We start from the raw sequence: 25737 nt of genomic DNA, 5'->3' as shown, positions 1-25737 counted from the left end.
GCAATTTGCGGCCGCTTGTCAAAGAAGGAAGTTTCGTTTGGGGAAATAGTTTTCTAAATTGGCTCTATCCATTAAGGATTTCATTTTGTTTGCACTTAGATGAGTCAGCCGATGGTGGTGATTTATTAGTTCCTTTGCCATTTTAATGGGCATTATGGCTTGTCCTTGATATTCCCATTGGTTCAGGGTCGGGTTGTAGTTGGCCCCCAACCTCTGCATGAGGTCTAAATTGGTTTCTTCATAATTCCAAACGGGGGCTTCATTGGTTCCCTCTGTTCCAGTGAGGATGGTGACAGTCAATAGTTGAGGCCCTAAAGCTGCCCGCCGGGCTGTTTCATCAGCCAAGCGATTTCCTTTGGCCTCTGGGCTACTTCCTTTTTGATGGCCTGGGCAATGCATTATGCTCAACTTCTTGGGGAGAAATAAGGCCTTTAGTAGGGCCAATATTTCAGTCTTATTTTTAACTTCTTTCCCATCGGAGGTTAGTAGCCCCCTTCTCCGATAAATTTCCCCATGAATATGGGTGGTGGCAAAGGCGTATCTGCTATCTGTGCAAACATTGAGTTTCTTACCTTCTGCCAGTTGGAGGGCCTGGGTTAAGGTGATTAGTTCGGCCCGTTGGGCTGAAGTGCCTCCTGGTAATGCACTTGCCCACACAATTTGGGAGTCGGTCGTGATGGCGGCTCCTGCCCGTCGTTCTCCATCCTGCAGGTAGCTACTGCCATCTGTGTACCAGGTTAGGTCCGCATCCTTCATGGGTTGGTCGGTTAGGTCAGGTCGTGTTCCATGCGTTTCTGCAAGGATCTGGTGACAATCATGCAAGGGGGCCTCTCCAGGGATGGGTAGGAGAGTTGCGGGGTTGAGAGTCACCACAGGTCCAAACTGGATCCTGTCTGTGTCCAGGAGGAGGGACTGATAGTGAATAAGGCGAGCAATAGACAGCCAGCGGTCTGGTGGTTGGCGAATTAAAGATTCCACTCTGTGTGGAGCCAGGATTGTTACAGGCTGTCCCAAAGTTAGTTTGGTTGCATCCTTGACTAGGACGCTATGGCTGCTATCATTTTTAGGCAGGGTGGCCATCCTGCTGCTACGGGGTCTAACTTTTTAGAGAGGTGGGCGATAGGGCGTCTCCAAGGCCCTAGTCTTTGAGTTAGAACCCCCTTAGCAAACCCTTGTTTTTCATCGACAAACAACTCAAAGGGTTTAGTTATGTCCGGCAGGCCTAACGCTGGGGACTTGAGGAGAGCTTGTTTAATATGATCGAATGCCTGCTGTTGTTGTTCAGTCCAGATGAAAGGGGTATCCTGTTTGGTCAAGGGTATAGGGGGGCCGCTATTTCTGCAAACCCAGGGATCCATAGTCTACAAAAGCCTGCTGTCCCTAGGAATTCCCACAGTTGCCTGTGGGTTTGGGGCATTGGAATGCTGGATATAGTCTCTTTCCTTGCGGCCGTTAGCCATCGCTGGCCATTATGCAATTCATAGCCCAGGTAGGTGACCTTAGTCTGACAAACCTGAGCCTTCTTTGCAGATGCCCTATATCCCAACTGGCCAAGGGTTCGTAGGAGGTCCCCAGTACCTGTTTGACAGTCCTCCTCATTTGTTGCTGCCAGTAAGATGTCATCGACATATTGGAGTAAGAACAGGGAGGGGTGACTTACCCAGAAATCGGCTAGGTCCTGGTGGAGGGCCTCATTGAATAACGTGGGGCTGTTCTTAAATCCTTGTGGTAGCCTTGTCCAGGTTAGCTGACCTGAATGAAATTCCCAATTCTGGGTCCTTCCACTCGAATGCAAAAATGGGTTGACTCTGGGGACTTAGTCTTAAACAGAAGAAAGTGTCCTTTAGATCTAGGACAGTATACCAGGAGTGGGTCGGAGGCAAGGTGCTAAGTAGGTTGTAAGGGTTAGGCACGGTAGGGTGAATGTCTTCTACTCGTTTATTGACCTCTCTTAGGTCCTGGACCAGCCGGTAGTCATCTGTACCAGGTTTCTTGACAGGTAGTAGAGGAGTATTCCAGGGAGACCGACATGGGGCTAAAATGCCTTGGTCTAGTAGCCGCCGCATGTGTGGTCTGATGCCTTGGTGGGCCTCGTTAGACATAGGATATTGTCTAACACTGACAGGAATGGCTGTTGCCTTCAACTGTATGTGAATGGGGGGCTGCTGGGCAGCTAGTCCTATTCCTCCCATTTCTGCCCAGGCATTTGGATAATATGTGAGCCAGGGTTTTATGTCCCTCTGAGGTGGGGGGGGGGTTCGTGCAGTCTATATTCCTCTTCTAACTGTAGAGTGAGTATGTGCAATGGAGTTCCGTTGGGGCCGGTCACTGTGGATCCATCTGATTCGAAATTAATCTGGGCCTTTAGCTTAGTCAATAGATCTCTCCCCAGGAGTGGATAGGGACAGTCAGGTACATGAAGGAATGAATGAGAAACTTTACCTGAAGCCAAATGGACTTTTCTTTCCATGGTCCAACGGTATTGTTTTCCTCCGGTGGCCCCTTGAACCCATGCCGTCCGGTTACTTAATGGTCCTGGGGTTTTGGTTAAGACAGAATGTTGTGCCGCTGTATCTACCAAAAAGGTGATTGGTTGCCCCCCGACTGTTAGGGTTATCCTGGGCTCGGGGGGGGGGGAGCTCCTGGCCCTGACATCCCTAGTCATCATCTAGGGCCATTAATCTTGTTTTCTGCCTGTTATTTTCCTTGGGGTTATGGGGTCCTTTTGGGCAGTTTTTGGCCCAATGTCCTCTCTCTTTGCAATAGGCACATTGGTCCCGAGCTACCCGAGGCTTTCTTCTGTCTCCTTCCTTGCCTAGCTCTCCTGTTTCTGATCCTTGATTGCTTTGCACTACGGTGGCCAAGATTTTGCTAAGCTCCTTATTTCGCTTACGCTCTCGCTTATCTTCCTTTTCTTCAGCCTCTTTCCTTAACCTTTCTTCCTTTTCTTCCTGAGTTTCTCTTTTATTATAAATTTTTTCTGCCTCCTTTAACAAATCTTGTAACGAGAAATCTTGTAAATTCTCCAGTCGCTGTAACGTATGTCTAATGTCTGGCGCTGACTGCCAAATGCCATGGACACATTTTATCTTTGTTCATGGCTATCAGGATGGAAGGGGGTATATCTATGATAAGCCTCTTTAAGTCTCTCTAAGAAAGTGGTTGGAGATTCTCTGGAGCCCTGAGTAACCTGTCTTACCTGAGCCAAATTGGTAGGGCGGCGCCCTGCATTATGGAGGCCTGCTATGAGTAACTGGCGATAAAGATTTAGGTGAGTCCTACCTTCAGCTGTATTGAAATTCCAGTCTGGACGGGTCAAGGGAAAGGCGGTATCAATCACATTCGGGAGCTGGGTAGGTCTTCCATTGTCTCCCGGAACATTTTTTTCTGGCTTCCAGATAAACTTTTTGTCTCTCCTCTGTAGTGAGAAGAGTCTGCAAGAGCTGCTGGCAATCATCCCAAGTGGGTTGAAGCGTGATTAGAATGGACTCGATCAGAGCGGTCAAAGCTATAGGGTCCTGTGAGAAGGAAGGGTTATGGGACTTCCAGTTATATAAGTCTGAGGCCGAGAAGGGCCAGTATTGGAATTGGTTGCCTGGGCCCCCTCCTTGGCATAGGGGAAGGAGCTTGGAAGACCCCTCCTTTGCAGGTTCCTTGCGACCCCAAGTCTTCCCGCCATTGGGGATGGTAAGGGTTGGCGTTCCCCCGGCAGGTTATTCGATTCTTCCTCAGATTCTGAGGAATTTGATGCTTGCGCCGGTGGAGGGGGAAGCTGGTAGGGAGGGGGGTTCTCGGTTAAGAGGTCTATTAAGGAGGAGTCATCAGGAGGAAGGACCCTCTTTGGCTTAAGACGCCAGGAAGAGGTGGAATCATCTATTACAGGGTATAGGTTGGAAGAAATAGGAGGCTTGGGAGGATCGGCAGGGCAAAGGGGAACAGGGGGAGCAGAAGGTGTTGGGGAAGGGATAGAATCCGGAAGGGGTTTGGGCTTTGGATGAGTGAAAGGAGAAACCCAGGGAGGGGGGTCCTCGACGAGATTTTCCCAGACTACTATGTAAGGGACTTGGTCCGGATGGCCTTGAGGTCCCCGACTGAAGATTTGCTCCTTGACCTATAGGAGAATAGTGATGTTAAAGGTCCCCTCTTTAGGCCATCCAACATTAGAGGGCCAGAGGTGCAGAGTGTTTGCCATTTTCTTCATTTGATCTCCATGGACAGATTATTAGCTCGGATTTGCATGTCTCTCCAGTGATCTAATATGAGACTCAAGGGGGTGGCCATGGTTTGCCCCATTTTTATGGACGATGTAGAAGACAAGGGAAAGGGGGACCGTTCAGGTGCTGTCCTGCTCCCGTCCCTCGCGGGAACTTAGGAGCATTTTAGCTAAGGTCTATCCGTATAAACCCCGGACCAGGCTACTCCATGGAGTAGATGACCGTTATGCCATATGACGCTCCGCGAGACTCAGGGTGCAGCCCACTCAGACTCCGTAGCCAAAGGCGGTGGAGCCACATAAACATTCATAGAGTCATGCATTCCTCAGATTCAAACGGATCAGACATTTTTTCCCTAAATAGAATGTTACCTTCATAACTGATGCAAAGAACATATAGACACTTAGGACGTCGACAGGACAGTCTGGACACAAAAGACGGTCAGGAGGAACGTGAGATCCTCCCTGACCGACAGGGTTACGGTCAGGAGGAACGCGAGATCCTCTCTGACCGACAGGTGGCCCAAGATAATGGACCTCTTCAGACACCCCGAGGCGTCCCCCGGGGTGTTACAGATCCCCGAGGCGTCCTTCGGGGTGGCAGGGGAGAAGTCCGAGTTCGTCAACTCCTTCTCAATCCTGCCCCTACTACAGAGCAACAACGTTGTTGTACAGAACACAAAGACAAGAACATAACATACAATCAGAGAGACAGAGACACAGATGACAGAGACACAGATACTGGCCAGCTTACCTCCCGGTGGGGACTGGCTAGAGTCTTGGGTGGGACTTCATGAGATCTCGGTGGAACCTCCAAATGAAATATCCTGGAGCCGCAACCAAGAATCAAACAGCACGCCTCCACTGGATGCAAATTGCAAGAGGTTTATTGATTACACAGGCGCCTGCGGACGCATCAGCCTTTGTGGGCTGAGCGTGCCGGGCTAAGTTGGGGAGCAGATTATATAGGGCAAGGTTGGGGTGGCAGGAAGCGAGTTTACAGAAACAGATGCTTGGTTACAGGGATCTGATTGGTTAACCTAAATCAAGCATTGTTAGGCACTGTAACGGTTTGTTCTGGCGGGAAGCGGTGGCGGGAAGCGATCCTACAGAAGCATATATGCATGGTTACAGGAGTCTAATTAATCAATTTGATTCAGGCATGATTGGGCGTTGGGGTCAGGGCGTTCTGGCGGTTCCTTGGGACAGCACTCTGGAAAGTCCCAGTACATTTCGTTTCTCGTTTGTCTCTCCTTTTGACAGACCGGGTGACCACAGACAATGTGTTGCCATCAGGCTATGGGGACAATAGGTTGCTAAAACAAACCTTACCAACAAACCTTACCAAGGAGGAAGGGGGTCTTTCACATACACCTGTGTTTTTCTTTTGCATTTCTATTTTTTTAATTTTTTTTAATTTTAGTTTAGTTTAGTCAAGTTTATTACTTTTTTATTTTTATTTTCTAATATTCATAGAGAGTTAAACTTCAAAGTAATCCCCTTTGCCCAATCAATACTACCTCTATAGGTAAACCAATTTTTAATCCCCCTTTATCTTAGGAAAGTTGAGTCCTTTAATAAGGATATCAAGATACATCCAGGAAGAATCAAAACAACCTTGCTCCACAAATAAGTGAAACCATATGATAATTGACTCTCTCTGCTTGACTTATTTCACTCAGCATAACCTCTTCCAGTCCCTTATTTGTGGAGCATAACAAATAGCATAGAGGACAAGGGGCGTTAGAGAGGAGTAGGGAATTTGGGTAAATTGGAAGGGGAGGTGAACCATGAGAGACTATGGACTCTGAAAAACAATCTGAGGGGCTTGAAGTGGCGGGGGGGTGGGAGGTTGGGGTACCAGGTGGTGGGTATTATAGAGGGCATGGCTTGCATGGAGCACTGGGTGTGGTGAAAAAATAATGAATAATGTTTTTCTGAAAATAAATAAATTGAAAAAAAAAAACAACCTTGCTCGCCTACACTGAGAATTTATAACCACTCTACCATCTTTTTTTCTTCCACGACTATTTCTGTGTTTTTGTGTTTGTCCTGATAGTATATAAACCTTATATTTGTTTTTTTTTGACGAAGTTCTTCCTTTATTTGCATATATACATATATATATATATATATATATATATATGCATGTGTATAATACTCATATCATCACCCTCAATTACTTTCCATATTATATCTTATCATTGGTTGAATGATTTTTGATTCATGGCCTTTATGCGATATAAGCATTTTTTTTAAATTTTCACCTTTACAGAAGGTTATACCTGCCATATCCAATCTAAAATGAGATCTATCCTCTCCAATATCACTATCTATTATGCTATATTATCCTTCAGTTTTCCTCAAAGAATATTAAAACATGACATTATATAAATATTTTTTTCATTAAGGAATAGGTATTCTTTATTTATAACACAATTACTCTAGGTTAGGAATATGAGAATATATATGCAAAAGGAAATGATGACTGGAAGAAACAATGACAAAAACAGCGGATATTTTATGTAAATCTATAATTTTAAGTTTCAATACCAGCCCCCAAATTTGTTACATCTTTCAGTGTTGCATCTGACTTTATTGAGTCTGTTCTTTCAGGTTTTTTTTTTTTTATTTGACAGAGAGAGATCACAAGTAGGCAGAGAAGCAGGCAGAGAGAGAGGAAGGGAAGCAGGCCCCCTGATGAGCAGAGAGCCTGATATGGGGCTCGATCCCAGGACCCTGGGATCATGACCCGAGCCGAAGGCAGTGGCCCAACCCACTGAGCCACAAAGTTGCTCAAGCCATGGTGATGACAGACACGATGAGCTAAGAATGCATTCTCAAACATTGTTCTTCTGTCAGATTCCAGATTACAAATACCTGTTTACACCATCAGAGATGACAGCCACTTGTTCATCAACAGCCATGGGAGAACACTGTACTTGTTTGAAGAACTCAGTCAGACATACACTAAGACTCAAGATTTGTGAGTTACATAATTGAGATCAGAAATTAACTAGACAAAAGTATTGAACTCAGGTTAAAGATGCAATTCCTCCTTGGGGCGCCTGGGTGGCTTAGTATGTTAAAGCCTCTGCCTTTGGCTCGGGTCATGATCCCAGGGTTCTGGGATCTAGCCCTGCATTGGTCTCTCTGCTCAGCAGGAAGCCTGCTTCCTCCTCTCTCTCTGCCTCCTTGTGATTTCTGTCTGTCAAATAAACAAAAAAATCTTTAAAAAAAACATGCAATTCCTCATACCTGCTACCTTGTTTAAGGCTTGATATATATAAATATAATATATAGTATATAAATATATATAAATATAATATATAGTATATAAATATATATTTATGTATAAATATATGAATATATAAATATATAATAATATAATAAAATAAGTATAATATATTTATAAATTATGTGTGTATAATATGTTTATTATGTATGTATAAAATGTATATGATATGCATATTATATATATGTATATGTACATATATATGATAGACTTCCTTTTACACATATATAAATTTTCTTTTATGCATATATAGATTTTATACGTATAAATGTATTATTTTATATATATAGATTTTCTTTTATACATATATATCAATTTTATACATATATACATTATATATATTATTTATATTATATATTTATAATATTTCTATAAATATATATTATATTTATATAAATGTATATTGTACATTTTATATATATATATATATATCCATTCAGGCCTCCTTATCATACTCTGCTCTCCAATGATACACAGAGAAGGCAGTCCCCCTCACAGACTCCAGGGAATTTTATATATACCATAAACTCTGTGGGCTCTGTGAATAGGCTGGCCATTGATTCAGGTTATGACATGGAAAATAAGACTTTCATAAAGATGATAGCAATGAACTTCAAATGACCATGACAGCACCATACTCAGGCTTGCAGCAGTTACTCTGTTCTTATTTTCAGAATAACTGCTATCACCAGAAAAACTCCTTTGCATAGTGATCAATGCACACTCTATGAAACCAAACTTCCTGGATTGGATGCTGGGTGAATAACTCTGGGGAGATTATGTAATTTTTCTTTGCTTCAGTTTCTCATCTCAAAATGGGAATAATAATAATACATATCTCAGTGCTATTACAGAATTAAGTTAGTCAACAAACGCAATGTGCTGAGAATTGTGTCTGAGGTATAGGAAACCTTCAACAAATGTGAGCTCTTATTAATATCACCTTATAAGAAACAGATAGCATCCTTTACCAAAAGGCTGACAGGAAATACTGAAAGGGGTCCTCTAAGCAAAGAGAGAGCCTACAAGTGGTAGATCAGAAAGGAACAGAGATAATATACAGTAACAGTCACCTTACAGGCAATACAGTGGCACTAAAATCATATCTCTCAATAGTTACCCTGAATATTAATGGGCTAAATGCCCCAATCAAAAGACACAGGGTATCAGAATGGATAAAAAAACAAAACCCATCTATATGTTGCCTCCAAGAAACTCATTTTAAACCCGAAGACACCTCCAAACTTAAAGTGAGGGGGTGGAAAAGAATTTACCATGCTAATGGACATCAGAAAAAAGCAGGAGTGGCAATCCTTATATCAGATCAATTAGATTTTAAGCCAAAGACTATAATAAGAGATGAGGATGGACACTATATCATACTCAAAGGGTCTGTCCAACAAAAAGATCTAACAATTTTAAATATCTATGCCCCTAACGTGGGCACAGCAAACTATATAAACCAATAACAAAATCAAAGAAACACATCAACAATAATACAATAATAGTAGGGGACTTTAACACTCCCCTCACTGAAATGGACAGATCATCCAAGCAAAAGATCAACAGGGAAATAAAGGCCTTAAATGATACACTGCATGAGATGGACTTCACAGATATATTCAGAACATTTCATCCCAAAGCAACAGAATACACATTCTTCTCTAGTGCACATGGAACATTCTCCAGATTAGATCACATCCTCGGTCCTAAATCAGGACTCAAACGGTATCAAAAGATTGGGATCATTCCCTGCATATTTTCAGACCACAAACTTCACAAGAGGAAGTTTGGAAAGAAAACAAATACATGGAGACTAAACAGCATCCTTCTAAAGAATGAATGGGTCAACCGGGAAATTAAAGAAGAATTGAAAAAAATCATGGAAACAAATGATAATGAAAATACAACTGTTTAAAATCTGTGGGACACAACAAAGGCAGTCCTGAGAGGAAAATATATAGCGGTACAAGCTTTTCTCAAGAAACAAGAAAGGACTCAGGTACACAACCTAACCCTACACCTAAAGGAGCTGGAGAAAAAACAAGAAAGAAACCCTAAGCCCAGCAGGAGAAGAGAAATCATAAAGATCAGAGCAGAAATCAATGAAATAGAAACAAAAAAAAAAAAAAAACAATAGAACAAATCAACCAAACTAGGAGCTGGTTCTTTGAAAGAATTAATAAAATTGATAAACCCTTGGCCAGACTTATCAAAAAGAAAAGAGAAAGGACCCAAATAAATAAAATCTTGAATGAAAGAGGAGAGATCACAACTAACACCAAAGAAATACAAACTAGTACAAGAACATACTATGAGCAACTCTACGCTAACAAATTTGACAATCTGGAAGAAATGGATGCATTCCTAGGAACATATAAACTACCAAAATTGAACCAGGAAGAAATAGAAAGCCTGAACAGACCCATAACCAGTAAGGAGATTGAAACAGTCATTAAAAATCTCCAAACAAACAAAAGCCCAGGGCCAGATGGCTTCCTGGGGGAATTCTACCAAACATTTAAAGAAGAACTAATTCCTATTCTCCTGAAACTGTTCCATAAAATAGAAATGGAAGGAAAACTCCCAAACTCATTTTATGAGGCCAGCATCACCTTGATCCCAAAACCAGACAAGGATCCCATCAAAAAAGAGAACTACAGACCAATATCCTTGATGAACACAGATGCAAAAATTCTCACCAAAATACTAGCCAATAGGATTCAACAGTACATTAAAAGGATTATTCACCACGACCAAGTGGGATTTATCCCAGGGCGGCAAGGTTGGTTCAACATCCGCAAATCAGTCAATGTGATACAACACATCAATAAAAGAAAGAACAAGAACCATATGATACTCTCAATAGATGCTGAAAAAGCATTTGACAAAGTACAGCATCCCTTCCTGATCAAAACCCTTCAAAGTGTAGGGATAGAGGGCACATACCTCAATATCATCAAAGCCACCTATGAAAAACCCACTGCAAATATCATTCTCAATGGAGAAAAACTGAAAGCTTTTCCACTAGGTCAGGAACACGGCAGGGATGTCCATTATCACCATTGTTATTCAACATAGTACTAGAAGTCCTAGCCTCAGCAATCAGACAACAAAAGGAAATTAAAGGCATCCAAATCGGCAAAGAAGAAGTCAAATTATCACTCTTCGCAGATGATATGATACTCTATGTGGAAAACCCAAAAGACTCCACTCCAAAACTGCTAGAACTTGTGCAGGAATTCAGTAAAGTGTCAGGATATAAGATCAATGCACAGAAATCAGTTGCATTACTCTACAGCAACAACAAGACAGAAGAAAGAGAATTAAGGAGTGAATCCCATTTACAATTGCACCCCAAACCATAAGATACCTAGGAATAAACCTAACCAAAGAGGCTAAGAATCTATACTCAGAAAACTATAAAGTACTCATGAAAGAAATTGAGGAAGACACAAAGAAATGGAAAAATGTTCCATGCTCCTGGATTGGAAGAATAAATATTGTGAAAATGTCTATGCTACCTAACGCAATCTACACATTTAATGCAATTCCTATCAGAGTACCATCCATCTTTTTCAAAGAAATGGAATAAATAATTTTAAAATTTATATGGAACCAGAAAAGACCTCGAATAGCCAAAGGTATATTGAAAAACAAAGCCAAAGTTGGTGCCATCACAATTCCAGACTTCAAGCTTTATCACAAAACTGTCATCATCAAGACAGCATGGTACTGGCACAAAAACAGACACATATATAAATGTAACAGAATAGAGAGCCCAGAAATAGACCCTCAACTCTATGGTCAACTAATCTTCGACAAAGCAGGAAAGAATGTCCAATGGAAAAAAGACAGCTTATTTAATAAATGGTGCTGGGAAAATTGGACAGTCACGTGCAGAAAAATGAAATTGGACCACTTCCTTACACCACCCACAAAAATAGATTCAAAATGGTTTAAGGACCTCAATGTGAGAAAGGAATCCATCAAATTCCTTGAGGAGAACACAGGCAGCAACCTCTTTGACCTCAGCCGCAGCAACATCTTCGTAGGAACATCGCCAAAGGCAAGGGAAGCAAAGGCAAAAATGAACTTTTGGGATTTCATCAAAACCAAAAGCTTTTGCACAGCAAAGGAAACAGTTAACAAAACCAAAAGTCAACTGACAGAATGGGAGAAGATATTTGCAAACGACATATCAGATAAAGGACTAGTGTCCAAAATCTATAAAGAACTTAACAAACTCAACACCGAAAGAACACATAATCCAATCAAGAAATGGGCAGAGGACATGAACAGACGTTTCTGCAAAGAAGACATCCAGATGGCCAACAGACACATGAAAAAGTGCTCCATATCACTCGGCATCAGGGAAATACAAATCAAAACCACAATGAGATATCACCTCACACCAGTCAGAATGGCTAAAATCAACAAGTCAGGAAATGACAGATGCTGGTGAGGATGCGGAGAAAGGGGAACCCTCCTACACTGTTGGTGGGAACGCAAGCTGGTGCAACCACTCTGGAAAACAGCATGGAGGTTCCTCAAAATGTTGAAAATAGAATTGCCCTATGACCTCGCAATTGCACTACTGGGAATTTACCCTAAAGATACAAACGTAGTGATCCAAAGGGGCACGTGCACCCGAATGTTTATAGCAGCAATGTCCACAATAGCCAAACTATGGAAAGAACCTAGATGTCCATCAATAGATGAATTGATAAAGAATATGTGGTATATATACACAATGGAATACTATGCAGCCATCAAAAGAAACAAAATCTTGCCATTTGCGACAACATGGATGGAACTAGAGCGTATCATGCTTAGCGAAATAAGTTAAGTGGAGAAAGGCAAATATCATATGATCTCCCTGATATGAGGAAGTGGTGATGCAACATGGGGGCTTAAGTGGGTAGAAGAAGAATCCATGAAACAAGATGGGTTAGGGAGGGAGACAAACCATAAGTGACTCTTAATCTCACGAAACAAACTGTGGGTTGCTTGGGGGAGGGGCGTTGGGAGAAGGGGGGTAGGGTTATTGACATTGGGGAGTGTATATGCTTTTGGGTAAATTGGAAGGGGAGATGAACCATGAGAGACTATGGACTCTGAAAAACAATCTGAGGGGTTTGCAGTGGCGGGGTGTGGGAGGTTGGGGTACCAGGTGGTGGGTATTATAGAGGGCACAGCTTGCATGGAGCACTGGGTGTGGTGAAAAAATAATGAATGCTGTTTTTCTGAAAATAAATAAATTGGAAAAAAAAGAACAAGTGATGGAGAATAAAGAAGCTGAGCAATAGAGAAACAAAGTGCTTGACTATGAGGGGAGAATTAGAGAGATACGTGATACCATAAGAGAAATAAAACTAGAATAATATTGATTCCAGAAGAATAAGAGACAGGGAGACAGAAAGCATATTGGAGATAATTACAATAGAGAATTTCCTTAATATGGCAAAAAGAACAAGCATCAAATCCAAGAGACACAGAGAATCCCTCTCAAAGTCAATAAAAATAGGACCACACCCTGTAATAGGTGTGGTAGTAGTAGAAATACAAGTCTTAGTGACAAAGAGTAAAATCCTGAAATCAGCTTAGGACAAGAATTCTGTGGCATACAATAATATAAATATTATTTTGGCAGCAGACTTACCCATAGAGCATGGCAGGCCAGAAAGGACTGGTATGGTATATTCAGAGCATTAAATGAGGAAAACATGCAGCTAAGAATACTATATCCAACAATGTTATCATTAAAAATAGAAGGAGAGACTAAAGCTTCCAGGACAAACAAAAACTAAAAGAATGTGTAACACTATACTAGCCCTACAGGAAATATTGAAATTGGTCCTCTAAGGAAAGAGAGAGCCTAGAATTAGTAGACCAGAAAGGAACAGAGACAATAACAGTAACAGTCACCTTACAGGGAACACGATGGCACTAAATTCATATCTTTCAATATTACGCTGAATATACCCTTTCAATAGTTACCCTGAATGTAAATGGTCTGAATGCCCCAATCAAAAGGCACAGGATATCACAATGGATACAAAAACAAAACCCCTCAATATGTGACCTAAAAGAAACTCATTTTAGCACCACAAACACCTCCATATTTAAAGTGAGGGAGTAGAAAACAACTTACCATGCTAATAGACATCAGAAAAAAAGCTGGGAAGGCAATCCGTATATCAGATCATTTAGCTTTTAAGACAAAGACTAGAAGAAGAGATGAAGAAGGACACTATATCATACTCAACATGTCTGTTCAACAAGAATATCTAACAATTTTAAATATCTATACTATGGGAGCTGTGAACTATATAAACCAATTAACACAATCAAAGAAACACATCAACAGTAATACTATAATAGTAGGGGACCTTAACACTCCTCCCACAGAAATGGACAGATTATCCAAGAAAAAGTTCAGTAAGGAAATAAAGGCCTTAAATGATACATTGGGCTAGATGAACATCAAAGGTATATTTAGAACATTCCATCCCAAAGTAACAGAATACACATTCTTCTCTAGCACACATGGAATATTCTCAGAATAGATCACATCCTGGGTCACAAACCAAGTCTCAATCAGTACCAAAAGTTTGGCGTCATTCCCTGTATATTTCAAGACTACAATGCTCGGAAGGCAGAACTCAATAACAAGAGGAAAGTTGGAAAGAACCCAAACACATGCAGGTTAAAAAGCATCCTATTTAAGGATGAAGGGCTCAACCAGGAAATTAAAGAATTGAAAGAATTCATGAAAACAAATGATAATGAAAACAAGATCTTAGCCAACAGGATCCAACAGCATATTTGAAAGATTATCCACCATGACCAGGTGGAATTCATCCCTGGGCTACAAAGATGGTTCAACGTTTGCAAATCAATCAATGTGATAGAACAAATTAATATGAGAAGAGAGAAGAACCACATGGTCCTCTCAATCAATGCAGAAAATGCATTTGACAAAATCCAGCATCCGTTCCTGCTTAAAACGCATCAAATTATATGGATAGCGGGAACATTTCTGAACTTCATCAAATCTATCTATGAAAGACCCACAGCAAATATCATCCTCAATGGGAAAAAGCTTGCAGCCTTCCCGTTGAGATCAGGAACACGACAAGGATGCCCACTCTCACCACTCTTGTTCAACATAGTATTAGAAGTCCTAGCAACAGCAATCAGACAACAAAAAGAAATAAAAGGTATCCAAATTGGCAATGAAGAAGCCAACTCTCTCTTCGCAGATTTCATGATTCTTTATATGGAAAACCCAAAAGACTCCACCCCCAAACTACTAGAATTCATACAGCAATTCAGTAACGTGGCAGGATACAAAGTCAACTTACAGAAATCAGTGGCTTTCTTCTACACTAACAATGAAAATACAGAAAGGGAAATTAGAGAATCGATTCTATTTACTATAGCAGCAAGAACCATAAGGTACCTGGGAATAAACCTAACCAAAGAGGTAAAGGATCTGTACTTGAGAAACTACAGAACACTCATGAAAGAAACTGAAGAAGACACAAAAAGATGGAAGACCATTCCATGCTCTTGGATCAGAAGAATAAACATTGTTAAAACATCTATACTGCCTAGAGCAATCTATACTTGTAATGCCATTCCAATCAAAATTCCACCACTATTCTTCCAACAGCTGGAGTAAATAATCCAAAAATTTGTATGGAATCAGAAGAAAACCCAAATCACTAATGAAATGTTGAAAAACAAAAATAAGACTGGGGGCATCACGTTACCTCATTTCAAGCTTTATTACAAAGCTGTGATCATCAAGATAGTATGGTACTGGCATAAAGACAAAGACATAGACCAGTGGAACAGGGTAGGGAGCCCATATATGGATCCTCAACTCTATGGGCAAATAATCTTTGACAAAGCAGGAAAAAATATACAGTGGAAAAAAGAGAGCCTCTTCAATAAATGGTGCTAGGAAATCTGGGCAGCTATAAGTAGAAGAATGAAACTCCACCACTCTCTCACACCATACATAAAGATAAACTTAAAATGGATAAAAGACCTCAACGTGAGACAGGAATCCATCAGAATCCTAGAGTAGAACATAAGCAGTAATCTCTTCGATATCAGCCACAGCAACTTCTTTCAAGATACATCTCCAAAGGCAAAGGAAACAAAAGCGAAAATAAGCTTTTGGGACTTCATCAAAATCAAAAGCTTCTGCACAGCAAAGGAAACAGTCAACAAAGCAAAGAGGCAAACCACGAATTGGGAGAAGATATTTGCAAAGGACAGTAGAGACAAAAGGTTGATATCCAGGATCTATAATAAACTCCTCAAACACAACACACACAAAAAAGACAATCATATCAAAAAATGGGCAGAAGATATGAACAGACACTTCTCCAATGAATACATACAAATGGCTATCAGACACATGAAAAAAAATGTTCATCATCACTACCCATCAGGGACATGCAAATTAAAACCACATTGAGATACCACCTTACACCAGTTAGAATGGTGAAAATTAACAAGACAGGAAACAACATGTGTGGGAGGGGATGTGAAGTAAGGGGAATGCTCTTACACAGTTGGTGGGAATGCAAGCTGGTGCAACCTCTTTGGAGAACAGTGTGGAGATTCCTCAAGAAATTAAAAATAGAACTTCCCTATGACCCTGCCATTGCACTCCTGGGTATTTACCCCAAAGATACAGATGTCGTGAAAAGAAGGGCCATCTGTACCCCAATGGTTATAGCAGCAATGGACACCATCTCCAAACTGTGGAACGAACCAAGATTCCCTTCAACGGACGAATGGATAAGGAAGATGTGGTCCATATTCACTATGGAGAATTATGCCTCCATCAGAAAGGATGAATACCCAACTTTTGTAGCAACATGGACAGGACTGGAAGAGATTATGCTGAGTGAAATAAGTCAAGCAGAGAGAGTCAATTATCATATGGTTTCACTTATTTGTGGAGCATAACAAATAGCATGGAGGACATGGGGAGTTAGGGAGGAGAAGGGATTTGGGGGCAATTGGAAGTGGAGGTGAACCATGAGATACTACGTATTCTGGAAAACAATCCAAGGGGTTTGAAGTGGCAGGGGGGTGGGTGGTTGGGTTGCCAGGTGGTGTGTGTTATGGAGGGCACGGATTGCATGGAGCAGTGGGTGTGGTGAAAAATAATGAATACTGTTATGTTGAAAATAAATAAAAAATAAATTTAAAAAACCCACAATGGTTCAAAATCTGTGGGACACAGCAAAGGCAGGCCTCAGAGGAAATTATATAATGTTTCAAGCCTTTTTCAAGTAAAAAGAAAGGTCTCAAATACACAACCTAAACCTACACTTAAAGGAGCTGGAGAAAGAACAGCAAAGAAAGCCTAAACCCAGCCAGACAATAGAAATAATACCAATCAGAGCAGAAATCAATGAAATAGAAACCACACACACAAAAAAAGAAAGTAAAAAGAAAAACAGTAGACAGAATTAACGAAACTAAGAGCCTGTTCTTTGGAAGAATTAATATGTTTGATAAATCCCTGGCCAGGATTTTCAAAAAGAAAGAGAAAGGACCCAAATATAAAATCATCAGTGAAAGAGGAGAGATCACAAGCAACACCAAAGAAACACAAACAATTATAAGAACATATTATGAGCAAATATATGTCCTGGAAGCAAATATACGTATCTGGAAGAAATGGATGCATTCCTAGGGATGTATAGACTACAACAACTGAACCAGGTAGAAATAAAAAACCTGAACAGACCCATAACCAGTAAGGAGATTGAAGTAGTCATTAAAAATCTCCCAAGAAACAAGAGTCCAGGGCCAGATGGCTTCCCAGGGAAATTCTACCAAACATTTAAAGAAGAATTAATAACTATACTCTTGAAAATGTTCCCCCCCTACAAAATGGAAGGAAAACTTCCAAACCCATTTTATGAGGCCAGCATTACCTTAAATCCAAAACCAGACAAAGACCCCATCAAAAAACAGAATTACACACCAGTGTCCTTGATGAACACAAATGTGAAAATTCTCAATGCAATACGAGCCAATAGGATCCAAGCATACATTAAAAGGTTTAGTCACCACGACCAAGTGGGATTTATTCCAGGGCTGCCAGGATGGTTCAACATCCACAAATCAATCAATGCGTTACAATACATAAATAAAGGAAAGAACATGAACCATATGATACTTTCAATAGATGCTGAAAAAGCATTTGACAGCGTACAATATCTTTTCTTGATCAAAACTCTTCAAAGTGTGGGGAATGGTAGAGAGTACCTACCTCAATATCATCAAAGCAATCTATGAAAACCCATAACGTCAGGAACATGGCAAAGATGTCCATTATCACCACTGTTATCACTGTTATTCAACATAGTACTAGAAGTCCTACCTTCAGCAATCAGATAAAAAAAAAAATTAAAGCCATCCAAATCAGCAAAGAAGAAATCAAACCATTATCTAGCACTGACACAAAGAGAGATCATCCATCATTATCCATTAACCGACTTGGAATAATATCCACAGTATATTTCATGTGGAAAAGGGTGTGAAAATATCATGAAATCCAAATATCATGAAAAAGTGGATTTTTTTATAATATGAGGAATTTTTTTAATTGGTAGTCCCCTGGGACAGAACTTTATGTATATTTGAGAAAAAATGGTTTAGAGCAGTGTAGAGCCATGAGGGCCATACTCATGTAGCAGGTGATTGTCTTCAAAAGAGTCATTTAGTTCATCAAGACGGGTTTGGACATATTGATGATGGGGTGTCAGCTCAGGAAGGACCAACAAAATCATTGTCTGTAGCAAAATAGATATCTGAGTGGTATCTGTTAAGAAGAGGCCAAATACTGGTGGAGGAAGTAGGGGAAGAAAATATAGATAGCTCTCTGATCAGGGTTGGTACTGTACTTGTGAGAGAAAACAAATTGTCACGGTTATTTTTATTTTTTTTTTAAAATTGTGGGATGTGTGATATAAACAATTGCATTCATTTCCTCAGTAAAATCCACAGTAAGTTTTGAATAGCTCACCATAAATAAGAGTGTATGTTTCCAGAGTATAAATGAGAGAATATGCTGAATTATGTATTCAGCACAGACACAACCACAGAGATGCTGAAGTGAGGAAAAGAGAACAGTGATGTGTTTGTACCTTGAGCGAAAGTCAAGAGGGACAAGTGATGGAGCTCTCTGAACAAAGAACCAAAGTGCATATAACGCAACAAACTGCCATTTTTGCTTTCTGTTTCTCCATTTCAAATTGCATATAGCCTAATCTTTCATAACAAACATGTGCTGATAGCTAGGAAACATATTGGTTTCATTAAAAGATCTATGCTCATCCGGTGGTTTGTTTAGCATTTCATCCATACTGATTGGGTATGGATCATGTGCCAGTTGTCACGTGTTTCTTGACTTTTACAATTTTACTTGCTCAAAACACCCATCAGCCTGACCAGGGTTTCCTTGCAACTGCATAAGTTCAAGATGCTCTTTACAAAGCCCTTTGGCCTTCCTTTCTCTTGGCCCACACGTTACCCTGCATCACATCATAAAGGTGACTTCACCTCCTCCCTCTCTCTAGTAATACATCCTTTAGAGAGAGTGGCCCCACCGATCTCGTCCTGTCTGCCATCTGCACCAAGAGGCCCTAAATGATACTGATGTTAACAAATAGCTTCCAAGTCTGAGCATTTGACACACATCTGGCCTATGTGGTTAGAGCTGAGCTTGGCATAGAAAGAGCTGTGAACTTAGTGTAAGTCCTTCTGTGGCTCAGAGGGATCACAGTGCTACCATATTGACCTCAGATCATGCAGTCATTGCTGTTGTAACTGAAGGGAGTGCAGAAGTGGGCAGAAGCCATCCTGTACCACTCCTCTCACCAAGACATATCCCTCTGGGACTCACTTTGCGCTACCCCAAGGATGGAGTTGGAAACTCATGGGGAATATGGTTGTCTTTTGTCTGAGATGACCCACAAATCTCAAAAAGAGAAGTATGGGTTGAAGCTTAGGACAACAATATAATACTTGGCAGAGAATATATCATTTCAAAGGAGAAAAAACCCCACCCACCATGTTTTATTAAAGTAAACAGACCATTTATTGCCTAGATGGGAGTCTATAGACAGTAGATCATTGATCCAAGTCCAGATTTACTTGGCCATTAACAAGCTAATTGGAACTAGCAAAATGTGATATAAAACCTCCTCACAATATGACAAATTTATAAAAATAACAACGACAGCAATAGCTCAATAGACCTTCACAAGAGTAGGAAATCTTGGAAATTATTGTGAGATATAAAGTTTGAGGACTTGGCTTCCAGAAGTTGGGAGAGTTGAATTCAGAAACTGATTTTACATTTTCAGAGCTCGGGTATTTTATGTTTAAAGCAGAAGCAGTTTGGTCTTTTGGTGACTGCATTCCTGATTTGACCCATTTTTCAGTAAATGAGTACACACACGGAGGAAGTGATAATCCCTCGATTTGCACAGTGGTATCCATCAGGGTCCAGTAAAGAACTGGATTCCCTGGAATCATTGCAATGAGTAGAATATATTGAAGGGGAGCAAGAATGGGTCTGATAACCCAGAGATGAGCTACTGCTGGAAGCCACTGCATCCCCTGGGGACAAAAAACAAGGAGATAATCTGAATACGAAGGTGTGCCTCTTGGAATTCTACAGTGTGGAGGAACATTGCAATTGCTCTCACTCCAGAGCTACAACCAGGAGTAAGAAGGGAAAATTCTGAAGCTTTCTCTAGACTAGGCATATTCTGCCAGTGCTCAGGTGGGCTAACCCTAACCTCTGAATATCTATTATAGTAGCCTTGGTTATGCAGAACAAGGCTATAGCCTTTGTGTGTGAAGGTCAAAGAAAGGATGAATAGAGATTAATTTATAACGAGGATGATCAGCAAAAGATCTCCAAATGGTTTTCCAGTCCACCATTATAATGCAACTTGTGAATGAATAGCTCTTTTTTAAAATTAATTGATTAATTTTTCATGACTGGATTCCTGTATACGGGTTATGACTAGGTTACAGGATAAGAACTAGTTTGGATGACTGGGAGGTTTTATATTCTGCCAACTGCCAGGGTCCATCCAGATTTCACATATTTTTAAAAAAGGAAATATCTTTTCACATTTTCTGTAATAATAATTATCTATTCATTTTTATTGAACTCACAGTGCCTAACAAAAATTTTACACATTTCTTTGAAAAAAAAAACCACCACCTACCATAATGAGGACCCTAATACAGGATCTTTGGTGAATCTTCCTATGGCAAGTGGTTTAAATGTCAGACAGTGAACAAGACAAATCATCGCAAATACAAGCAAAAGTAATAGAAACAAAATGCTAATACAAATCTTTCCCTTGTATTTTGTACAGCATATTATTTAGAAATGTGTTTGAGAGATGGTTAATACATCTAGACTATATCAGAATGAAGTCTTTTTAAGAGGAATTTTTATTTATCAGCTGTAATTGTGACATACCTTAGTGCTGTTTATTAAAGTATTCCCCAATTTTGTATTCTAGAAACAAGTGAAAATGGCAATCCCCTTGTTCTTTACTTTGGCCAATAAAATGTGAATGGCAGTGTCATGTTCATTCCTAGGGGCACTTGAAGACTGTCCCTCCACTGCCAGAGGTAGCAGCAAGGACCACTGTGCAGGCTCAGGTCCTTTGTGAGAAGAATGCAGGAAATCATAGCGGCTATGTTGTTTGAAGCCACCATAATGTGAGTTTATTTTACTGCAGGGTGATTTTGCTTGTGTTGTTTGGTAGAGCAAGTGTTCAAAACAAAAGCAGCTCATGCTTGTAAAGCCTGGCATCAACGATGGAAGTGGTAGTGATGATATGATCAAGTTCTTCATGATGGTGGCTTCATGGCTTGAGAAAATGGCTTCCAACTGTGAACCTTCTCTTTGCTACATATTTTACATTAAAAAATACAAAACCAAAACCAAACACCTGAGGCCTGAGAGACTCTTGGTAATGGAGGTTATTTGTGCATTATCGGTCTGTTGATGAGGTGCTTGGGGGGGGGACACTAACCTCTGCACTGACGCCATCATGCAACACCTTGGTTGGAGGCAAACAGTGGGTTCCCAGATTTATGCAATGGCGTGAGCTTCACAAAGCTCACACATCTGAGCTGTGGGACCTATTAAAAATAAAAAAAAAGCATACATCTGCTAAACACTGATAACTAAGGCATTCAAAGCCTCAGCAACATTCTCTATGGATAACCAAGACTTAGTTAAAAAACAGTGTATTTTCCATTTTGTTTCAAAAGAAGCTCATTGACCATGCATATAAAACACAAATATTAAAATGGGGAGAACTCATTCTGAAGTTTTTTTCTTAGAAATTTCAGAATCAGAATGATATCTCCAGAAAAGAGACTTTGGCAAGATCACAGAAGGCATTGCACAGTAGGCGTGCAAAGTTTTATGCCAGCATTCATCCTGTAAACGTTCCAGAGAACTTGCATTATGATGGACAGCTGTGCCAATTTCTGAGAATACAAATGTGAATGAGAAATTTTCTCCAGTCTAGTGGGATTTAGAAACAACACATCAGTGGAAACAGTGTGGAACTCCAGGGGAATCATTTACATTGTTGGTCCAAAGAAAATTAGCAGTCTAACGTTTAGGGTTAAATTTGATGCCATGCTTGGATTTTAATAAATGACCAAGAAATACTGAAAATATTCTAAATTCCTGCTCATTTTAAAACTCCATTCTTTAATGTCTGGGTAGATGTGTGATAATTGGTTTACTGTAACTTCAAAGCAATCTGAGACCTAGATCTCCATCCCACCTCCCTCCCTGAATGGTGGTAATGCTGCTTATGGACCAAATATGATATGAAGAAATAGAATACAGCTTGATCTTACTGAGGAGAATAAACAACTTTCAGTAGTTTTAAGTGGATGCTAAATCCACAAAGCTAATTATTTTGCTGAACTGGTGTTCTTCAGAGATTAAATTGTAGTCTATTTCCTGCCCACTCACAGTTGTGTCAAGAATTCTCCAAGCAATGCAATCTAAGAACAGCAACCATGGTAGAGAGTACTCCTACCATGCTGGTCCTTGAATATCTTTGGGGGGGCTTGAATTATGTTGCTAATTATTTCAAGTGTCCACTTTCCTTTGCTGGCGTTAGCCTGCAGAATGTATGGTTCTTTCCTCTAACATCTCAGCAGTTGTTTTTGAGAGAAGGAAACACTCCTCTGTGGAAGACAGAGATGAAATGTTTTTACTATGAGAGGGGATAGTCATGCAGCGTTTATCAGAACCAGGAGCTGCCTGAGCTGAGCTTCCATCTGTTCAAGTTTATTTCCTGGAGTTGCTGATTAGGTGAGACCCCAGCCAGACTCATTAAAGTTAGTCTTCTGATCTCTGTATGGGAACAATTAGAATGCTTCTCCAAATATAATGGCTATCAAGAAAAAGGACAGTTCTTTGAAAGTTTAGAGGAAAGCAAACTGTACCCAGAGTTCCACCTCAGAGAGAGGCCTCCGTCTATTCCCCTTTGGGAACATAGACTCCCCCTCTGCCAACTTCCACTGGCAGAGCACGGCCCCAGAAACTGTCTCAGGGGTCATAGGAGCTCCAGCTTGTCTCTGCACCACGGTGCTACTAAAACTGCAAGCAACATTTGTCCAGGGAAACTGCTTTTTATGAAGCCAGAATTACCCTGATCCCCAAACCAGGAAAAGACCCCAAAAAGAGGAGAATTTCCAACCAATATCCCTGATGAATATAGATGCCAAGATTGTCAACAAGATCTCAATTTATAGGATCTGACAGTACATTGAGAGGTGGATGCACCATGAACAGGTGGGATTTATCCCTAGGATGCAGGGGCGGTTTGACATTTGCAAATCAATCATTGTGATAGAACAAATCAATAAGAGAAGAGAGGAAAACCACCTGGTCCTCTCAATTGATGCAGAAATAGCATTTGACAAAATCCAGCATCCATTTCTGGTTAAAACCATCCAAAGCATAGGGATAGAGGAAACATTCCTAAACTTCATGAAATCTATCTATGAAAAACCCACAACAAATATCATTATCAACGGGGAAAAGTTAACAGCCTTCTCTTTGAGATCAGGGACATGAAAGGATGCCCTCTCTCACCACTACTGTTCAACATAGTATTAAATGTCTTTGCAACAGCTATCAGACAACAAAGAGAAATAAAATGTATTCGAATTGGCAAAGAATAATTCAAACTCTCTCTTTTGGCAGATGACATGATACTTTATATGGAAAACCGATACTATTAGAACACATATAGAAAATCAGCAATGTGCAGAATACAAAACCAATGTACAGGGGTGCCTGGGTGGCTCATTGGATTAAAGCCTCTACCTTCATCTCAGGTCATCATCCCAGGGGCCTGGGATTGAGTCCCACAATTGCGATGAAGATCCCATGGAATTATGTCAGTGAAAATGCTTGAAAACATAATGAGGATGAAAACATAGTGGAAAACATAATGAGAGTGTATTTATTCATATACTTAATGTACATCTTATCCTAAAAGTAACACATGTATGATCACAGAGTCAGCCCCAAGGTTTCAGTTCTACCACCAACAGAGAGCAAAGCATAAATTTAATATAGCCACTGGGCTATGTGTGCTGTTAAGTTTTGATTTTTCTGATGACCAGAGAAAAATAAAATCGAGTGTTAAGTTCCCCAGTGAGTATTATGGTAAGGGGTAAGGAATAAGTTCTTGTTGATGATGTATTTCACTTGACACTTATTTGTCTAATGAGTAAAACCCAAGTTCTTCTCATACTACAAAGCTAATGAGGGCATTGTTGTTCATGAAATTCTACAGTGAACATCTAGTGCTCGTTCTTGGGAGTTTTCTTTTCTTTTAGTTTTTGAGAAAAGCTTGTTCATATGTATGTACACTATACATGAAAACCCAGAACAGTGATTGATTCTGAAGATAAATAAAACTCATCTTTTCCATGATTTTGACCAGTCTTTGTTGAGAAAGAGCACCTAGACACATATACACATTTTATTATGCAAACTGTTCCCTTAATGTCTGTATGTCAATCGATGCATGATGTTAAAAGATTTGTATTTATCTTTTTTACAGTATTGATTTTCATTCCAGTTAGCTATCTTGAGATTATATTATTTCCAGGTGCACAATATGATGAATAAAGTCACTGTATTAAAAAGAAGGAGACATTAAAAGCACGTTAAATTTAGCTCTTTAGGCTGGGGCGCCTGGGTGGCTCAGTGGGTTAAACCGCTGCCTTCGGCTCAGGTCATGATCCCAGGGTCCTGGGATTGAGTCCCGCATTGGGCTCACTGCTGAGCGGAGAGCCTGCTTTCCTCTCTCTCTCTGCCTGCCTCTCTGCCTACTTGTGATCTCTGTCTGTCAAATAAATAAATAAAAAACCTTAAAAAATTAGCTCTTTAGGGTATTTTAACAGGTAACATAATTATGCTATTTTTCTTCTTGGGATTTACCACCATGCCTAGACCACCAACCCACTTCCAGAACACACCTGGTGCCAGTCTCTATGCAGAAATTATCTTAGGGCCGGTCTCCCACTGATTATTTCCAGGGCACGCCAGTGACGTCGGAACAGCCAGGCAGCCCCTGGGCAGCAGTAGGATGGTACTGAGGGCCTGCATGGGGGATGCGACAGTGGCGGGGTGGGAAGCAGCAGTGGGGAGGGAAGGCAGAAACCAGAGGGGTGCAGTGAGGCAGCAGGGACAATGGGGGGAGCAGCAGAGAAGCAATGTCACTGGGTCACAGTCACGGGGCATTGGGGAGGTGCAGTGGGGTGGCAGTGGTGTTGGCAGGGCACAGTGGTTCAGCAGCAGAATGGGGGGTGTGGAGCAGGACAGTCCTGGAGTGGCGGTTAATGGTGGGGGGCAGGCAGCACCAGCAGGGTGGCAGTCTCATGGTAGTGGGGCAAGGCAGCAGCAGCAGGGTAACCAAGGAAGGGGCAGTTGCCTTGTAATCACTGGCAGCAGCAACAGGACAGCAGGCGGTGGGGCGGGGAGGGGGGGAGGAGTCAGGTTGGCAAGAAGGGGCGACGTGGAGAGTCTTTGGGGAGGGCTGTAGTGGCGATGGGGGATGTGCAGCGGCACAGCAAGACCCTGAGGTATGGTAGCTGTGGAGGGCGGGGTGTG

General features: G+C 40.9%; 1 pseudogene; it reads right to left on the bottom strand.

Annotated features, from left to right (window-relative positions):
- Positions 1-2664: 2664 nt before the first annotated feature.
- Positions 2665-7140, bottom strand: LOC122899208 (annotated as a pseudogene).
- Positions 7141-25737: the final 18597 nt, after the last annotated feature.

This window comes from Neovison vison, chromosome 2 (genome assembly GCF_020171115.1).
Source record: "Neovison vison isolate M4711 chromosome 2, ASM_NN_V1, whole genome shotgun sequence".
NCBI lineage: Eukaryota > Metazoa > Chordata > Mammalia > Carnivora > Mustelidae > Neogale > Neogale vison.
Note: the sequence above shows the minus strand (reverse complement) of the source record. Positions and strands in the feature narration are given on the sequence as shown.